This window comes from Silene latifolia, chromosome 9 (assembly GCF_048544455.1).
Source record: "Silene latifolia isolate original U9 population chromosome 9, ASM4854445v1, whole genome shotgun sequence".
NCBI classification, from domain to species: domain Eukaryota; kingdom Viridiplantae; phylum Streptophyta; class Magnoliopsida; order Caryophyllales; family Caryophyllaceae; genus Silene; species Silene latifolia.
In genome coordinates, this window is record NC_133534.1 from 3,529,910 (window position 1) to 3,545,795 (window position 15,886).

The 15,886-nt window shown below is 36.0% G+C and overlaps 1 long non-coding RNA gene across 1 annotated transcript; it reads right to left on the reverse strand.

Annotated features, from left to right (window-relative positions):
• Positions 1–10,497: 10,497 nt before the first annotated feature.
• On the reverse strand, positions 10,498–15,594 carry LOC141598732 (uncharacterized). The gene is made up of 3 exons (XR_012523622.1): positions 14,168–15,594; positions 11,425–13,608; positions 10,498–10,922 (listed from the first exon to the last, which is right to left on the reverse strand). It is a non-coding gene; the product is annotated as an uncharacterized LOC141598732 (long non-coding RNA).
• Positions 15,595–15,886: the final 292 nt, after the last annotated feature.

Below are 15,886 nucleotides of genomic sequence, written 5' to 3' on the forward strand. Positions count from 1 at the left end.
ACGTATCTAACCACCTGGTCAAGAGGTGCCTGATTGACACAGGCGCCTACACGAACATCATGTTCAGGGAGTGCTTTCTCAACCTCGGTCTGAAGGTTGAAGACTTAAGCCCCTGCACCAATCCACTGTACATGACTTTTCCGGCCGGCCTGGTACCCCGGGATCAATCGGGATCACGGTGATGTTCGGCAAGGGGTATGTGGCCAAGAATGTCCTAGCTGAGTTCGTGGTCATTGACGGCTCGTCCGCCTACAACGTTCTCATAGGCCGATTCACGCTAAGCTAGGCTGACGCAGTGATGTCCATCCGGGCCCTGACACTGATGTATGTCTCGGACCGGGGGGAAGCGCAAAGCTCGTCTCCAAGGACGAGAAGGACGAAGTGGTCAATGTCCAGATATCTGCCAGAGGATGCAACATGCAATCCCTCAAAGTGGCAAAGAAATCAGAGAAGGGAAAAGCCCATCCTTACAACAGGAGGGCAACTTCATGGATGCGACCGACGGCTAACTAGGGAGGGTGTGCCTTTGATGAGCCATTAGGACACCGACAATCTCGGGAAAAACTCTGTATAGCGGCGGAGGTGTCCAAGACAACTGTGGGCACCCCGACGCATGTTTATATCTAGTGTAGAATAATCCAAGTTCTCCATCAAAGTGTTCATTTTTCCCACAGTCACCATCAAGAAGCAGGCGCCGTCGCAGTCACCCCAAGTAGTAGACGCTACGGCCGTCACCCCAAGAGGTAGACGCCGCAGCAGTCACTCCAAGTGGTAGACGCCACGGTAGTCACCATCAAGAAGCAGGCGCCGTCGCAGTCACCCCAAGTAGTAGACGCTACGGCAGTCACCCCAAGAGGTAGACGCCGCAGCAGTCACTCCAAGTGATAGACGCCACGGTAGTCATCATCAAGAGGCAGACGCCGGCTCACACTGTCACACCGACAAGAGCGGCAATCACCATTAAGAGGCAGACGCCGGCTCACACTGTCACACCGACAAGAGCGGCAATCACCCTCAGGAAGCAGACGCCGCGACAGTCACGGCCAGCGCAGTTGATACTCGCAAAAGCGATCAACATGCCTTAAAAGCGTTAAACACAGTTGAGACACGTACTCTAGACTGCCTCGGCCAGGCCGAGGCGGAAGCAAAAGAGGCACTCCATTAATGACACAAGAAGACAACTCAGACGAAGACGAGAAAAGACCTCGTCCAAGCCAGAGGCAAAGTGAAAACGCTAAGTACAGTTGAGACGCTCAACTATTAGCGCAAGAAAACTCAAAATGAGGTAAAGACCTCGGCCAAGCCGAAAGCAAAAGAAACGAACTCTTATTAAAAATGATAACAGGTTACAAGTGAGGAGAATGCAGACGACGGCCGTCTCCATAGGGATAAGCCAAAACACAACCTACCAAAGTTGTACAAAATACAGGGAAAAGAAAAGCAAAAAGTTACAAATATGTCATTTGAAGCGCCAAAAGATGGCAGGGAGGAAGGGCTTAATAATTGGCTCCCGAACAGCTGAAGCTATCCGAGACGCCGGGTGAGCCTGGTGACGACCGCCCGTCTCCCTATGCACTGTCTTGCTTGCCATCTAGCGGTAGGAGCATCTTCTTTGATGGGCAACCCGGCAGCCTTTCTTAGCGACCTCGGCCGGCGGAACCTCGGCCTTAGCCTCGGCGGCCTCGGTTTGCCCTCATTCTCCCGGCTTCCTCCTTGGCCGCCTTAGCCTTCTCAGCAAGGGCTGCCTTCTCCGCGGCCGCCTCTTTCTCTATCTTCACCCTCACCTCCTCCTTGGCCTGCTCCTCCACGGCTTTCTCCTTAGCTTCGAGCTTGTCGTCAAACAGCTCGTCAAATTTGTCCCACGGAAAGGAGCCATCAAGAGGGAAGAGCTCCCCAATCACTTCCCTGGCAGCTTCTTCGGCCAGATCCCGGTATTGGGCGCACATTATTCGTTCCCAAATGATTAAAAAATAATCTTATAATTAAAATAGAAAAAATATTTTATAAATGATACTCCCTCCATTCAACTCTAAATATAACATTTTTTTAACACTATTCATAAATGAAGAAAATATTTAAGATTCCTTGTAATCTATAAGAAAAAATATGATCTTGTTTGATTCACCTTTAAGAATACAATAAGAACACGAAATTTTTATATTTTTTTCTAATGTAAAACTAAAGATATTTACATTACAAATCGTACATTGCCCAACGTGTAAAAAAGAGATGTTGGGTTTGGAGTTGAATAGAGGGAGTAATAAATTATCATGGGTTACTAAAGCCATGTTCTTTTGGACTTAATTTCAGTTCTAATAGGGATTGATTTTGTATTAAGTTGATTCAGCTCCATTTGATTGATTCACTCTCCATTGATTCAGATCAGATTCGATTCGATTAGTTCAGATTAGTTTCTTATTCTTATTTTATATTCTTATTTTTATCGTTATTATTATATTAATTTATTTACTATTTTTATTATTATATTAAAATTTATTTTTAATAACATATTTATTATTATTATATTAATAAATTATTATATTACATCAATTATTATTATTTTTATTATTATGATTTATATTAATTATTATTATTTATAATATTTATATTATACTTATCATATTTGTTTTTTTGTTATTATTATTAATATAATATATTATTTAATATATTATAATATTTTTAATGATATTATCATTTATATTACTAATATATTATTATTATTATTATTACTATATTTATTATTATATTACTATTTTATTTTTTATATTACTTATTAGATTATTATTATTATTATATTATATTAATATATTATTGATAATAATAATGAATAATATTATTATAATATTTATTATTATTATTGGTTTTATTGTTATTATATTATTATTATTATTATTATTTATTATTATTATTATTATTATTATTATTATTATTATTATTATTATTATTATTATTATTATTATTATTATTATTATTATTATTATTATTTTTATTTCAGTTCAGCTCTATTAAGTTCAGTTCAGTTCAGTTCAACTCCATTAAGTTCAGTTCAGTTCAGTTCTGACAATTTCAGTCCAAAAGAACAGGGCCTAAGAGCATTAGCAATAGCAATAGCAGATATTAGTCTTGAGATTGTCACCAAGAACTTTTTTTAAAGAGTTGATCTACTAAATCATAAAGTTGGTTCTTAATTTTAAGAATTGAGTTCTAAAATAAGAACTAGGTTGCTAAGCATATGGAAATGTGATGGCCAATGACCATGATTTAGAAAATGTGAAGTGTCTTTAAATTTTGTCCATTTTCAAGAAAAAAAAAAGTTCCTCTATTGTGGATTAAAGTTCTTAAATATTGGAAATTGACAAATATGATATAACATGAGAAGAACTTTATATTGAGTTCTTCTATTGCTATTGCTCTAATATGCTTATATTTACCATTCAAAAGTATTTCGGAAAAGTATGTTTTCATAAAAAAAAAAATTAGCGCATAAATTACAAATTCAATAAAAACGTGGTCAAAATACGCAAAATACTTATTCTTTCTATCCAAATATGATACGATGGTTTTAACCTTAAAATGAATATGTTCATGTAAGTTTTAAAACTCATGACTCACTCAAGACTATATCCATCAAATAATGATACGATACAAAAATATGACACGAACACGACACGCAATTAATGGGATTGGGTTGACACTTCATGACCCATTTATGTAAATGGGTCAACATGAACACGACACGAGACTTAATTAGGTCGAGTTTGGGTTGACCTCGCTGAACACGAACCCGATACTAAAGATCTGTTTACTAAATTAATCATATTTTTTATAGATCCTTTATTACATAAGTATATATAAACTCTCCAACTATTGACATGACATGAAAACCCGACACAAAATTAACGGGTTTAGGTTGAGACTTGATGACCCATTATGTAAGTGGATCAACACGAGTAAGACACGAGATTTAATTAGGTTGGGTTTGGGTTCAAGAGTTCATAACCCATTTACTTGTGGAAGAGGGAGGTTTAAAGTGGTTCGTAGAGATTAATTAGTGAGGTGGTATGGACTATGGACGATGAGGCATGGAGTCTCCGATGGTCTACTGCCCTAGGGCCACCATTGGTTGGTATAATTTTTTTAAGTGTATCTTATAAAATTATTCATTTGCTTCCGTTCTTTTTAAATTTTTTAATTAGTCTCATTTTAGATGGGTCAAATATGTCATTACTTACATAATAAAGACAAAGTGGTGACATCACACTTGTTATTAGTCTTATTATGAAAGTAATCTAATATTTAACCCGTTTATTTCTTTAGACGAATAGTGTCCTTTTAAAATGAGAATTTGTGAAAAAATTTCCTACCCCTTAAATTCGAATAGTGGCTCAGTCACTGACTGTACTATGTAGAATTGTAGATGGTCCTCCTATTTATGACCATATGTTCACTTTACAGTCTCTACTATGTACTGTAGTATGTACTATGTACGATGTAGAATGTAGATGGTCCGAAAACAACAAAAATATTTCAATCAATCCTTGTTCACCGTAGCAAGTAGATGGTCCAAAAACAAAAACAAAAAAACGAGGATTTTCTTTCAACCAATCCTTTGGTAGTTGGGTGGGACTTGGGAGTGAGTGGGACCCAACACATAATCCATTCACAAAAGATTAAAAAATAATCTTAATTCTTAAAAAAATAAATCTTAATTAAAAAAGACATATTTCTATCAGCTAGTCTTGCTTGTGACGGGATTAATAATCCATTCACAAAAGATTAAAAAATAATCTTAATTCTTAAAAAAAAAAATCTTAATTAAAAAGGACATATTTCTATCGTTTAGTCTTTGCTTTCAATGTGGCTAATCCCACGCTCGCATGACTCTCATAAAAAGGAGAGGGGACAGGAGGCACACCCCTATATGTTTCCCACTCACCTCTCAATAGGTATTTTGTGAGAGGAAACGGTATCCGTCACAAGCTTGTGACGGATATCGCCCGTCTCCAATGAGATTTGTTGTATTTCTATTTTGAATTACACAATTTTTTTTTAAGAGGGATACTATTCGCCTTTAAGATTAAGACGGGTTTAATATATATGTCTATGTGAGACAAATAAGACAAAATCAAAATGCATTGAAAAAAAGTAAAAGTTTGTCCTATATACCCATAAAAGGTGATATTTAGCCCGTTCTATTTGAATTAACAATTAGGTTTTGTTCTTTTGGACTTAAAGTCACTTAATTTCAGTTCACTTCAGATCCTATAAGTTCGATTGATTCGAGATCCTATAAGTTGATTCAGATCCTATAAGTTCGATTGATTCGAGATCCAATAAGTTGATTCGAGATCCTATAAGTTCGATTCGATTCAGATCCTATAAGTTCAGTTCAGTTCAGATCTTATAAGTTCAGTTCAGATCCTATAAATTCAGTTCAGAAAAATTCAGATCATATAAATTTAGTTCAGAAAAGCTATATACGGAGTATTATTTTTAAAGACCGATACAAAAATATTTGACATTAATTACTCGATACATACATTATTATTGTAAAAAAAAAAAAAATCACTCCTCTCATTAATAATTTCAGCGTCACAATAGATTTGGGCATGTTTGATAAAAAGCGGAATAAGGCCATGTATTAGGTACGAAACAACATAGTCAAAAACATTTGACGAGGCAATAGATCCGTTGTTGAAAGTGATAGTGAAAATGAAAGTGATGAGGATTATGATAATATGGAAATAAATGGTTAGAAAAAAAGATATAATATGTGATTTATTTGTTATCGTAATGTAATCGTAGTATAATGTATGAACAAACCAATGCATATAAAGGGGAAATTTTTTATTATTTTACCTTGTGTTTTAGACTATAATTTTTTTTTTTTTTTTATCAATGTTCTCTCTTGACAAGTAATAATAATAATAATAATAATAATAATAATAATAATAATAATAATAATAATAATAGTTAAGTTAAATAAAATAAAATAAAATTAAGTTAAGTTCGGCTCCTATAAGTTCAGTTCAGAAAAGTTCAGATCCTATAAGTTAAGTTCAGTTCAGATCCTATAAGTTCAGTTTAGTTCAGATCCTATAAGTTCAGATCAGTTCAGATCCTATAAGTTCAGTTTAGATCCTATAAGTTGATTCGATTGATTCGAGATCTTATAAGTTCGATTCGATTCGATTCGAGATCTTATAAGTTCGATTCGATTCAGACGATTCGTTTGGTCCAAAAGAACATGACCTTATTCTTGCTATAGACGGATATATCCCGGATAGTTATATACGGGTCAAATATGCTTAAAGTGGTGACATTTTTGGACCCCACCACGCAACTTGTTGTCTGTCTTATGCGTAATGTGGTATGTAACTCAGTAACTTAGCCCGTCTTTAGTTATAGACGGATAGTTACCGTCTATAATGAGATTTTGTGTTGAATTAATCAGTCAAATAAAATACTCGTAAGTAGTAAAAAAAAAACTTACTATGTTCAATTTTTTCTTTTCTTCTCATTTTTTTGGGTCAAGTTTTCATTATTTTGAGTTAAATATCTTAAAAATGATATGTAATAAATTAGCATGATTAATATAATTAGGGGTGGTTTAGTTATCCACTAAACAACATAGGAATTTAAATTCATATAAATTTTAAAATGGACAAATTATTTGGTTTCCCAAATTCACATGAATTGGAAGTTCCCATTAATTCCAATTCCTCTATAATGGAAGAAGTTGCTTACTTACTTAGGTTCCCCTAAATAAGGTAAGTGCGAGCGCTTATATGAATTGCACTTCATTCGTATTACCAAACACTATTTACTGTAGTTCATATGAATTCTAAAATCATATGAATCTTTGGGTAAAAGTTGGGTATGAGATTAGAGAGGGTTGAAATGAATTTAAAATCCATCCGGATTTTAACTTCATTCCAAAATGGCTCAAGTAAATCTTAGAATGAACTAATGTTATAAGGTAAATTAGGGGAGAAAATTTAGAATAATTTAACTAAAAATATGTCAACTTTTCATCACCCCCGGAGGGGGAAAACTACCCCTATGCCTATTTGATTATTGTATTGGTTCCATACTATATATTGTAACTATAATGTACTTATAAGGGTATAAATTTTCATCTATATCACAACTTAATATTACAGAGTCGTTAATTTCACTGGTTTAAAACTAATTAAACTAAATTATTTATAATTAAATTTCAGTATCACCCAATCACATATTCACATCCTATCGTACTCGATTACCGTCCTATCATTATTGTTTTTTCATGTATAATTTTGCAACTCATTTCTTTTCTTTTTTTTCTACAACACAAATTCTTGTTTTAGACGGACACTTTTCGTCTTATTTTCAGACGGGCATATGTGACCATTTTATAGTTAAAGGTAACCACAATGGTATAGGCAGTGTTACAGCTTATGGTAACTGGTTTTTCAATAATGGTCACATTTAACTGTAAAATGGTTACAAAATTTCGTCTTATTATTTCAGACCAAAAAGGCCTGTCTGAAGCAAGACACACTATATTTCTACAAAAGGTCCCCCACATACATGGTTCAACACTTCAACCCTCTATAAATACACAACAAATAATCCCAATTATTTCATTCAAACACACAAACAACCTAATATTATTTCACTGAAACGAAAAAAAAATGACACCCATTTTCCTCCAAGCTACAACCACTACCACCATCCTCCTAATTTCCCTCCTCCTCTTCACCCCTACAACCACCGCGGCCGATATCGTCCTCGACAACGACAGAAACCCAGTTGTGGCCGGATCATATTACACGGGCATCTCATTAGCTTTTACCCAAATGGGCCCCGAATTAGGTGGTGGGATAACAATGTTTAATAATGGCACAGACAGTTGTCCTTCCTTCATTATGGCCCAGTCCAATATCAGTGCTAATGACTTAGGCATTCACATAAAATTCACCCCACAAATTCCTACAGAAAAAAATAACATTTATACTTCCTCAAACCTTAGCATTGCTTTCAGGTACTTGAATCCCGAACCCTTGTGCCGTCGGTCGATACACCACCGTGTGGACTGTAAGCGAGAACACGGTGGTGCTCAACGGCGAAGGGGGGAGTGATGGTAGTTGGTTTAAGTTGGAAGAAGTTGATTATTTGGCTGGCTCTTTTTATTGGATATTGTATGGCGATAAGGAGGTGTTATATGATCAACAACCTAATGGCGAAATTCTCTGAAGTCTTGAAAAAGGATTTCCTTTCTTAGTTACGTTTCTCACGGTTGGCGGAAATTCATTATCTACTACTTCCGCCGATTTTTTAAAAATGCCCCATTTACCTTTTGCACAAGGAATATTTGCTAATAAATAAATAATAATACCGAGTAAATTCTTCTAGTTGTGTTGAAACTTGTTTTTGAGGCTGACAAGGTGGTAATGTCGCGTAATGGGGAATTTGTGGGCAAGGGTTATCTTTCTGGGGGTCTTTTTGTATTGAACACTGATTCAGTTTCTAATAATATTGCTTCTACTTCTGCTTATATCATTTGAGTCTATTGATGTTTGGCATGGTAGATTAGGTCATGTGAATGTTGACTATATTAAAAAACTTAGAACTATGAGTTTAATTCCAAGTTTGACGAGTCAAGAATTCTCTAAATGTGCTAGCTGTGTTGAGGCTAAATTCACAAAGAAACCTAGTAAACCAGTTACCACTAGGAAAACGAGTCTTCTTGAGTTAATTCACACCGACCTAGCTGACTTTAAAAATGTTGCAAGTAGAGGTGGTAAAAATTATTATGTCACTTTTATAGACGACTGTTCAAGGTACACCCGTGTTTATTTGCTTAAAACAAAAGATGAAGCAGAACATTCGTTTATAAGTTTTAAGAATGAGGTCGAAAACCAACTTGATAGAAAAATCAAAAGGGTAAGGTCCGACGGAGGAGGCGAGTATAAATCAAACTATTTAGCCGAGTTTTGTGAGAAAAACGGTCTAATACATGAGACTAGTCCACCGTACTTACCTAAATCCAATGGAGTAGTGAGAACGAAAAAAATAGAACTTTGAAAGAAATGATGAATGCTATGCTTTTAAGTTCGCCTTTTCGAGGATATGTGGGGGAAGCAATTCTATCGGCTTGTCATATTCTTAACCGTGTACCTCATAAGAAGTTAGACAAGACACCCTACGAGATATGAAAAGGCTATCCTCCTAACCTGAGCTTCCTAAGGGTATGGGGGTGTTTAGCTAAAGTGGGTTTACCTGACTTTAGAAGACCTACAGTTGGACCTAAAACCTATGATTGTGTTTTTATAGGTTATGCTCAAAATAGTTCTGCATATAGATTCATGTCTTTGAGTGATCGTTCTATATCTGAAGCTAGAGATGCTGTGTTTTTTGAGCATGTTTTTCCATTACAGAAGAATGTTGATTCATCTCCTAGTTTGCCTGTTACATCTGTTGATATCTCTTCACATGCTAGTAGTAGCACTGCTATTGATCATGTTGCTGAACCTAGAAGGACTAAGAGACCTAGATGTCCTAAAAACTTTGGACCTGATTTTGTTTCAACATTGCTGTCTGAACATGGTTACACGGTTTGTGCTAGTGATGAGTTTGTTTCAGCCTTTTTAATAGAAGATGACCCAAAAACCTATAGTGAGGCAATGAACTCCATTGATGCTAATTTTTGGAAAGATGCTATTAAAAGTGAGCTTGATTCTATTGTGTCTAATCAGACTTGGGAGTTGACTGATTTACACTAGTAGAAAAAACCCCTATCACGACGCAGTTATCGTGGCGGTTCTAAAAGAAACGACGCAAAAAGCCCAATAAATTGGCGGGAACAAAATTTTTATGTACTTGTCGCTGCGCCGCGCCCTCCCGGGCGCGGAGCTTCAATTTGACAAACATCTGACATTATTTTCTCGGTAATTGGCTTTAGTTCAAGTGTGCTTAGCTTTAGATTGGCAGGTGAATTAGTTAACGTTGTTGGCCTCCACCGTTTCACGGATTGAACGGTGGGATAAAACGATCTTGGTGGCATTTAGCTGGGACAAGGGCAGGAATATATACAATTAGTACAACATAGGTTTGCTGGAAAAGCTATATGCTTATTCACCCAAAAAGTAGGGTTGTCTAGTAGTTATATGTTATCTGATCAGTTTGTCCTTCCCATTTCTGCAGATATTCGTGGAACTGTTTAAAGGTACCTAACCCGAAACTTTTCCTGCTTATACTTGGTAGTGTACACTGGCAACAGATATGCTTCAAAATTCTTCAAAATCATTCTGATATATTTGTTGCCAGTGATTTTGTGTTATTACCGGCCACACGCACCGCTTAACGGCTAACAACTGCATCAAACAGTCCAAGATAAATAAATTCCATCCCAGGAGAAGAATTACACACCGCTTGTCTGCGCATGTTTGTGGAGTTAAAACACGAAAATAATGAAATCGACATTAGGGGATTGAATAAACGACGAAAACGAAATTCATAATCACCATTTGAAGCAACTAATTTACCAAGCATAACAAAATGAATAAACAACGAAATCAAACTGGAAAATATCAGTATAATACCCAAACAATAACAATATCAAACAAAATAAACAAGAATGGAAATCAGAACCGCTTTTAATAAAAAAAGAGAACAGAATTTTGTGTCAACGCGCAACTTCCTAAAGCCTGTCCCCGAATGCCGCAACCTCTTACCATGTGATAATACCTGCGCAACACTGAATGAGCCAACCACATGAACTGAACTTTGAGATTTTCGTAAAACAGGTTAAGGCGACCACCAGAACATTGAAAGGTGAGGACTAACTAACCATGTATGAGTAACCATGACTGATAGCATTCGATGCAGGCTCTTTCAGCAAGTGCGTAGCGCGGCGCGCCGGTCTTAACCTCCTATACCTGAGCACCAGAACCTATTGTCAGTGTTATCAATTCCCTTTATTTTTTCGGTGCAATATCTAAACCCAAAAAGCTTCGGGAAAGGACGATTTGTTTAAACTAAGGAGACACTCCTTTCATCCCAATCATTTGTTTAGCTTTGATTAAAAAACCTCTCACAAATAATTTTAAAAAAAGGTATACAAATGATTGAGAAGGGAGTAACATTAGTTTTAACCACAAGGCTTAGTACACCAAGTTGCCTGCCATATTACTCAAAAAGGTAGTAAGGGGCCTAGAACTTTAGCACATTCAGATTTAATGTGATATCAAATAGCTATACTCATGAAGTGGAGATGCAAACTAACGAAACATGGTTCTCTTCTGCCAAAGAACGAGCTACCACTCTACCAGTCATATGTATTTAAACACTTGCTTTAGTGAAATAAAGAGCACTAAATGCCTGGCAAATCTAATTACCAAATCGCTAAAACAAATTGAGGACGAATTACAAAGCCCTCACCTTTGAAGATGCCGCATAATATCCCAAGACAAAGGTGAGTACGCATCAACAACGCACCAGACTACATGCCTCGTTCACCCAACCTAAAGACCTGATAACTAACAGCTGTCTGAAACCCAATAACACCAAAATAAAAGGTAATCGAAGTATAAGTTTGTTGAAAATAATTAATCCAATAACAAGCAAACATCAAATTAACAATAAATCTAATCACCCGAGTGTAACTAACATTGAGCGCAATGTATTTCACAATAACCAAGACGTCACTAACTGTACACACTACAAGATAAACCTGTGCTAAGGTGAGCCATCACCGAAAATTTGCTTTTAAATTTAAATTGCTTATTTCCCCTGTGCAATTTTCCACGATCTGCTCTCATTCTACATTGACATTTAATGTATATAAGGTAGTGTCTTCCTTATTGTTTAATTTCATTTCCAACAACGAATAACAACAAAATTACTGAATATAACACCAATTTGATGGTATTTTTCCAAAAGACAGTGAACTATCCATAATAGACCTCCACGTTGTATCCTTCTAATTAAGGCTTAAGCAATTGTAATTCGTTTTTGACAATGGAAGCATGCCAGACAAAAAAATTATTAAAATTTGGGCGAAAATAGTGACTTTCAGATCTGGTGAGCCTTTAAAAGTTTTTAAAAACCGTAAACTGAGACAAGCTAATACATAAATCGCCAACCTCACTATCATTGTCGATCAACTACGTTTAACATCCCCGCTCCTTCCAAAACATTCACAGAAATAAATTAACTATTGGTAAATATCTCCAAATCTCGTTCAAATTCAAGCATAGACTTCAAAATAAAAACACTCAATTAAACATTTATTTTACTCCCATTTGTATCTTCTAATTAAACCTTAATAGTAAAAAACAATCTCAAGCAATTGTCATACATTTTTGGCAATGGCCAGCCAAAAAGAAAAAAAAAGATGAAAATTGTGAATCTAAGATCTGGTGAGCCTTTAAAAGTTTTAAAAAAACTGTAAATTTGGAGATGCCTAAAATATAAATCGCCAACCTCACTATCATTGTCGACCAACTACGAACTACGTTTAACCTCCCCACTCCTTCCAAAACATTCACAGAAATAAGTTAACTATTGGTAAATATCTCCAAATCTCGTACAAATTCAACCATAGATTTTAAAATAAAAATACTCAATTAAACATTTATTTTACTCATTATAGTTTGAAAACATCAAAGATAACTCAGTCATATCCCTCATCAGCATCAGTACCACAAAAGTTTGCCCGAAAATATAAGGTTTTGTTTTTTAGTCGCCTTTCCCTTCCTCCCCCACAATCTTAACAATCTGAAATGACCAGTAGTGGACCCAGTGGTGAACTTACCAGAGCCGAAGTGCCTGACAACATGAAGACTAATGTGAACCTTTTCCTTTTCCAAGATAAATTACGTTAAAAAAACTGAAAATGAAAAAAACACAACCCTTAATCAATGAAGAAGCACAACAATTTAAGCATTTAAATGGTCACATGCCAGTGAGCATCAGTAACACAAATCTACAATAAACTGTTAGAAAACTGATCACTAACCATACAAGTAATTCCGCTGAGGATTGTTGACAATACCATGTCTGAAGAAATGAAACAATCGTGTACCTAAGGAGGAGAAAATAGCATCAGTAACAATAAGACACCCTCAACAAGTCATCAAAAACAGTTTCAATTAAACTATATACTCGTGACACAATACCTAACCAAATTTACACCTTGAGCATCTTGGTTATGCATTAAAGTTTTAAGTGCAAAGATCATGACACAATACCAAACTAAATTTACACCTTGAGCATTTAGGTTATGCATTAAAGATTAAGGTGAAAAGATGACGTGGATATGTTCATCAACTATTATCATTTATCATGGCAATAGAAAAGACATCCATAGAACAGTGCTTGAAAAAAATCCATAAAAGGTTACAAAATCAATTATTGAATAAGCAGATAGATATAACAACTCTCAATAGAAAAATTGGATAGATATACCAACATAAGATTTCAAGTCATTTGAGATTTTACTATCAGCAGTATTTTCCATCAGCTTGACCATTTCGGAAAAAGAATCTTTCGGCTTGCCAGGATTTAATTTCTGATTCTCTTGAAAAGCTTTATGGTGCTCCTTCCTCACAAGTTCAAATTCAGCTGAATGAAAAGGTAATAAATCAAACTCTTAAAATCTTAACCTAAAAGCTGCGGAACTGGATTGACCACTTTGCTTCTGTTCCTCTTCAACTCTATCCTCAGTATTACTATCAGATGAGCCAAACGTCTCATCATTAAACGAGTCCTTAGTTTCCCTCCGGGAATAAGGGAGAATAAGGACCTGCCTGGAGAAGTACGCATATGTTTTATATCAAGTGAAGATAACTAATTAGAAGATTTGCATTGTGAGCTCACAAACTTTGGCGTTGACCCTTTATTAAGATCAACGAACAAGGACGACAACAACAACAACAACAACAACAACAACATTAAAATAATTCCTAAGGGCTACCGCCTACGTTCTTCGACACTTCATATGGGCTCATGTACCATGGGACATGGTAAGACACTTTGACATTATTTTAGACCCAAAACTTGACAATTTTTCATGAAATAGCCGAGGCCGACTACCAGGTTTCCGAATGACCCGCAAACGAATCAAATCAAAATTCAAGCTATTTAAAGATAAACGAGATGGATAAAAGGCCAAAAACCTTACCTTATATGGACGAGGAGGGTTATGTGGCTAATTGCTCTTGCTAAGCTGAAGGTTCTCAGTAGGACGAAACCTTGGATGCACTGCCAGCTGCATATCCAGTTGGTCTAGTTAATGAACCACTTCCAAGCAGGCCATCATGTTCAGGGTTCTGTCAGGTTCCCCTTCCTTGGCTTCCATAACGCCTCCCGGACTCTAATTGAATAAGAGTTCGTTGAATTGCATAATCCTAGAACTTACTCCAAATTCAAACAAATAGTCATAACGAGAATTGATCAATGTATCGAAAGATAAAGGCTAAAAGATTTACATCATGGTATCCCTCTTATTGCATAAAGTTCAATGCCCTCTACCTCATCCCACACCAGACAAATCACATCATTCATCATATTCATATGATTCACATTATTCCGATTCCAGTATTCTGCCCAAAATTTTCAGACTTTAACATAAAATCTTTTTCCGACTTCCGAGGCCTTCACAATTTAAAATCCCCACTTCATAATGTATATATATGTTTATATCTCATACTCCATATAACTAATTGGTCAATGCACAAAATCATTCTGACTGGTTTAAGTACCGCAAAAACAAAAGTAGCAAAAGGTAACAAAACAATGGGTGTCAAACCAACCGGAAAGTGCCATTTGCAACTAACAAGAAAAGCACTAATCACTGGAACAAAAGAACGCATACCTGAATAAGTTGAATCTGAATCACCCTCACTTTTTCCACTCGAACGACTGTCCCACCTCTGGACCCCTCTAGAATAGGTACCCGAGTCCCCTCTAGCTGGCGGTGATGATCCATAATCAGTCCGTCTTAAACCTTGTAAAGGTGAACTTCCAAAAGCTCTAGGTCGGTCTTGAGGGACACCGTAAGATGTATCACGGAATTCACTGATCCACCATGAATCCCGGATTAATAATGCAGAAAAATAAAATAAAAATCCAAACTAAGGGGATTGTTAGTTGTCAACCAATAATCTTCACAACTTGAAAAATGAGTCTATTACCTTAAAAGTGACTCATTAAAACCATCGGGTAGCTTCTTACAAACATCAAGCTCACTCAACGATAAAATAAACTCTTTCGTATACGATCTTGAAGGCTTCGTGCAGGAGCAAACCAAGTGACATACCATCTAGATCAACAAACACAAACATCACAAGATGAACTGATAAATCATCAAGGACAAATAAATGTAACCAATTACTTTGAACGTTCTATGCTTGAAACATCCTCCTGCTGCACCACAGTGACCTACTCTTCAATTTCAGCACTCATGCTCGAGAACGAAAATGATAAACTTCAATTATATAAACAATATCAATCAAACAAATCCTAACCCTCAATCAAATGCACCTCTCGAGACTGAACCCTGCATTCGTAAACACAGGTCCAATCCCAAATTCTCGATTGCACAATACCCTTCCGGACAGCCTTCCCTTTTGCACAAAAGTTCAACCCTTTTACTCCCAATTCTGAATTTCAATAGAAACACCGCATCAAAAACCTAAAAAACCTTCGTCGTAGCACACCCTGATATCAAATTAATTGTGGGAAGCCTTGGGATAAGTGAAGTATATAAATCAACCGATGCAGCTTTTTTCAGGTCAGTGAAGCAAAGACTGGCATTGCTTAACTGTCCTCAGGTAAGTAAGTGAATAGTATGGGATTATGGTGATGCTTGAGTAGAAGAAGAGTATTTGTTCCATGTAAT